Genomic DNA, 5452 nt, shown 5'->3' on the forward strand with positions numbered 1-5452 from the left:
GTAGCACAAAAATATTTAGAGAACCACATATCAAGAACGTTGATGACCTAACTAACAAAATACATTTGCAGTAAAATTTGTGTTATGTGTAAAAATTTTAATGTTATATCAATAAATTTTTGTACTCTCAAAAAAAAATTTATATGCTGCAGAAGCACGTAAAAAAAGAAGCAGTGACATAAATACGCATTTTTTTGTTGTGTTTGTATCAACTATAGTATCGCTGAATAAAATATGTAACAAATTAAACATATTATAAGTAACATATTAAATTTAATAATAAAATAATATTATATCACATTGTATAATTTGAATTGAATTGGATTAATTTTAAAGAATAGATTCAAAATTTAATCCAATTTATATTGTTGGTCGAAAACAAAACCTAATCTCATCCAAATTAATGTGGCTTAAATTTAAATACCCTTATTAAATGACACATTACCCAATCATTGTGTAACTAGTGGGATTAATCTACCATATCTACATACCACCTTGTACTTGACCTAATAAATCATCACTGATTAATAAAAAGATTAATTTAAACTTTTAAAATTATATCTTCCAAAAACTAATTTAAAACATCTAATATTTTAAAGACCAAATCAACCATCACGTGATTATTAAAGATTATTTTAACTATTAAACCAGCATTAAAATCATTACTAGCCTTCGATGGTTTCATAGATATCTTCTTTCAGCAGGTGGGGCAATAATGAGTACAACACGTGGACGTCACAGGAGACAGTTTTTGCTATGTGCATGTTCGTTCAGTGTAGCTTAAATTAGGTTAATTAATATCAAAAATTAAAAAATTATAAGCCTAAAACACTAAAAAATTTTCTAACTATCCAATTGAAAATCCAAAGCCTAAACTCTGAAGGACATAAAAACCCACTAAAAAAATTCAAAAGTGAAATACCTACGATGAAACATACAAAACTAAAATTAAAGTTTATAAAATTCATGAAGGTTGTGTCAAACATCCAAAATTAGAAAATTCTAAGATTAACACAACCAAAAATCTCAAAACTGTTCAAGTAAATATCTGAAACTTAACACGAGAAAAACATCCAAAATCTACTAAGAAAACACCCGAAAGAACTTATTGTAGAGTATCTAAAATTGCAAATTGATGAGTCAAAAACGTTTGAATATTGGCAAGTATATCAAATCGCTCCAAGTAATACCATGATAAATAAATATCATTTTCACGAGAATAAAAAAATTGAATCAAGTAATTTCTGATTAAATCTTTTAATTAGATCAATTGAACCTTTGCAAGAGAAAGAATGTAAATCTTGAAATAATATAGAACCGTGAAAGAGTGTTTGGTGTGAATGAATGAAAGCTTATTACTTTGAAGGAAGAAAACAGTGAATCAAGAATATTAAAGGTTTCGAAAATGTTTAACTTTCAAAAAAGAAAAACCTCATGTTTCTTCGCTTGGATTCATGCAAAAATATTTTTACAACAAATCATATATAATCAAATTCCAATTACTTGGCAATTTAATTTTTCTTAACTTATTTAACCATTAATTCTTTGGTCAACTAACTAAGAAAAGAGATTAATAAGCACAATTACGATTTAACTCCGCACAACTTTCAAAATACTATTCCTAGTCAAGTTGAAAATTATGAGAAAGAGTTTCAAGCAAATTCTGATATTAAATTTTCTAAAATAATAACAGAATTCAAGACAGAATTAGAATATTTTTCAATACTTCTAACCATTAAAGATGAAGAACGAGACTCAATCTTAAAAAGTATAAATGCGTAAATCAAAATGAAAGAAACAATTAAATTACCAATCCATGAAAAGTCAAACAGAACTCCTAACTTTTAAAAAAGGAGGTTTAGTTACTCATGATGAAGAAGAAAACAAACTAAAACTAATGAGATGCTGGATCAATTTCAGTTTGGTCCTTTCTGTGAATCATACATTCACTTATTTATATCCTAACTTCTATCCAGTAATTTAAATTCAAAAACTAAATCTAATCTTATCTTTAAAGAAAAAGATAGTTAAAAATAATAATTTAAATCTAAACAAAAACTAAACCAAATCTTATCTTTTTAGAAGAAGTTAATAATAACTAATCATTCAAATACTGAATCTTTGAGTTGAATTATAGCTTCCTGGGAGAGGAGCATGGACTTGGCGCTAGACTTGCATGATTGGCACCTAACTTGAATGCAATTTTGGACCATTGGGAGTGACAAAATCACTTGAAGGCAGGTTCCAAGAGTTTGCGTTATGTGCCCATGTTGTGTTCTTCAATGGGCGCTGGGCTTGGATCATTGAAGTAGGGTGCTAGCCTTAAAACATCATCAAAGGCGTCGGGCTACATGGTTCAGCACTGGGCTTGGTTGCTTGAAGCTGGCCGCCACCCTTGGACATTGGGATTCTAACTTGGGTGCCTGGCTTGATGTCTTGAAGCTGGGTGCTCCCCTTGTTGGTTTGCATGCTGGCGCTATGCTTCAAATCTTTAAAGTCTGGCACTAGCTTCTCTTCTTCTCTTGGAGTGAATTTTGTGTTTAATTCTTTTATCTTGATTGTTTTAAAAATAAATCCTAAAAATATAATAATTCTAAAACAACTCCAAATATATGATTAGATATGAAAACTTCATAAAAAAAAATATAAGAACTTTTATTTAAATCTAAGAAAACTATTCAAAAAAATATATAAAAATCACTAAAGATTTTAAAGTATCACAAATCCAAAGAACATACATAAGAAGTCATGAATGATTAGAAAAAAAAGCAGATCAAAGGCATCAGAAGAGCATAGACAAAGAATAAAGGGAGGGTATATTATTAATGAAGGAGCAGGAAGGTGGAGGAGCTTATTAGACTAGCACCACATCTAGTGAGACTAACACTCTTCTAGGAAAAAAAATTAAAAATGAAAAGATGACAACCATTACCATCTCAAATTTGAATGGAGTGGAAAATCCGAATCTTGCTCTATCTGGATGGATCTTTATACGTTGATGAACTTATGGTGGAAGGCAACGCTGTGTTGAGCCATCGACCTGGTTGCTATTAGACCAATTTATCTGCCCACAAAAATAACAAGGATCCTCTCATGCAACCCACACAAGCCACGTAAGCACAATAAGATATTTAACAATTTCTTCATCCTTTCTTTTTTCTTCACATGTTTATTTCCTTTTCTTCTAGCAACAGTTAGTTATGGTGATTCATCACTCATACTCACCACAAAGAATCTTTATAGTAATTTTGTATAGATTTTACAGATTTTACAAATTTTTATGATCTATACTTAGAAACACTCTTGTATGTATATTAGTTGCCTCAATCATTTGAATCAATACAGAAAATTCATACACAAAATACTTTCTCTGTCCCTTTTATATTTTCTCTTTTTGGTCTTGTTATTATATCAGAGCTCTGTTGGTATTCATGATGAAAATATCAAACCTAAATAACCAGTCCTTATCCTCTTCTTATTTCTCTCTAATGGCAGAACCATCTTCTAATGTAGCACAAGATCTCACTAGCCCTTTCTATATCCACCCTAGTGAAAATCCTACCTCTGCCCTTGTCATTCCTGTTCTTACTGGCAGTAACTATCACTTTTAATGTCGATCCTTTTCCATGGCCATCATCTCCAAGAACAAATATGGCATCCTCAACGGTTCTATTCCTTCTCCTCTACCTAATAATACTCTATTTTCAATCTGGGAGCGTTGCATTAACCTGGTATTGTGTTGGCTATTTCATTTCCTCTCTCCCTTAATTACTCAAAGCATTGTTTATTTTTCTGCTACCTCCTTTATATGGACTGACCTTAAAGAACATTTTTCTAGAATGATCTTCTTCGTATTGTAGAATTACAAGAAGAAATTTATCCTCTTAGACAAAGAAATTAGTTAGTAACAGAATTTTATACCTCTTTGAAGACCTTGTGGAAGAGCTTCACAACTCACGTCCTCCTTCCGTATGTGTTTGCCCAAACAAAACACATCGCTCATAGGATTTCATCATTTGATTTCTTAAAGGTCTTGATGAACACTTTTCTGTAGTCCGGTCACAAGTTCTTCTTCTTGATCTGCTTCTGCCTGTAACCAGGGTCTTTTCTCTTGTTGCTCAAGACAAACGTCAACTTCAAAATGCATCTGGGATTCTGGATAATCAACAAACCATTGCTAATATGGCAGAAGCTCGGTGTCCTCCTCTTGGCCATGGTTGTGGGTATGCCTCTTCGAACCCAAGACGCAACAGTAGTGATTCCTCGAAGGTTTACTTTTATTGTGGTCAATGAAGGCACACCGTGGATGTTTGTTACAGCAAACACAACTACCCTCCCGGCCACCCGCGTCACCTAGGGAGACCACGATTCCATGACCGCACCTCTACCTCCGTCAATGTTGTTGTTGTGCCATCACCGCCTCCTGGCTCTTCCACGGTGCCAGTTTCCTCTCATACCCTAATTCATGAAGAAATGGCTCCTCATCAAAGAACTCACACATAGTAGGCTTTGGGCCTCACTCCAGCCCAAACGACATTCTTCTAGCATTTCTAAAAAAGGCAAAATCTTAATCTTCAGATAGCAAGGATAAAAGTCCATCACACTCCAACCAAATTGTCTAGCCTAACTTTGGGTACCTATTGTTTGTGTTCATTCCGCACTTATTCTAGTTTAAATAATTTTATTGCACAAAATAAATTTATAGGCATTTAGATCATTGATTCTGATGCCACGGATCATATTACCTCCAACTTATCTTGGTTCATATCTTATTCTAAAATTAACCAAATTACTGTTTAGATATCTAATAGTTCTAAAGTTACTTCCTTTTATAAGGGTGTTATCAAATTTTTAACTTTATTAATTTTTCATGATATTCTTTACCTATCCTATTTAATTTTAATATTATTTCTATTTTAAAAGTAACTTCAATAATGCTCAATTGTCAACTCAATTTTTCACACTCTTCTTGTTTCTTACAGAACAACAATTTGAAGATGATTGATTTAGATAGTATGAGAAAATGGTTGTATGTCCTTGAAACTTCCTTCAAAACAAATAATCATTTTCTACTCATACAATAAACACCACTCATTCAACACCGATTACACCTTCCAATTTATGGTATTTTTTAGGGCATCTTTCTCGATGAAGATTAAAATTTTTACATAGACAATTTTTCTTTATTTCTATGTCCCATGATGAGGTTTGTTATTTTTGTTATCTTTCTGAAAAAGGGAACTTTCATTTTCTTCAAGTTTTAATAAAGCTAATATAGTTTTTGAATTATTGTCTTTTAATATATGGGACCGTTTCGACAAAATTCAATTCATAATTATAAATATTTTTTAACTATTGTTGATGATTTTAGCCATTTCACTTAGATATTTTTATTGCAATTAGAAAGTAAAGTACAAACTCATATAAAGAATTTTATTACGTTAGTCGAAAC

At 31.7% G+C, this 5452-nt stretch overlaps 1 long non-coding RNA gene across 1 annotated transcript; it reads right to left on the minus strand.

Annotated features, from left to right (window-relative positions):
- Positions 1-1842: 1842 nt before the first annotated feature.
- On the minus strand, positions 1843-4438 carry LOC112769099 (uncharacterized). The gene is made up of 2 exons (XR_003186366.3): positions 3922-4438; positions 1843-3064 (listed from the first exon to the last, which is right to left on the minus strand). It is a non-coding gene; the product is annotated as an uncharacterized lncRNA (long non-coding RNA).
- Between the last annotated feature and the right edge of the window lie 1014 nt (positions 4439-5452).

This window comes from Arachis hypogaea, chromosome 18 (genome assembly GCF_003086295.3).
Source record: "Arachis hypogaea cultivar Tifrunner chromosome 18, arahy.Tifrunner.gnm2.J5K5, whole genome shotgun sequence".
Classification (NCBI taxonomy): domain Eukaryota; kingdom Viridiplantae; phylum Streptophyta; class Magnoliopsida; order Fabales; family Fabaceae; genus Arachis; species Arachis hypogaea.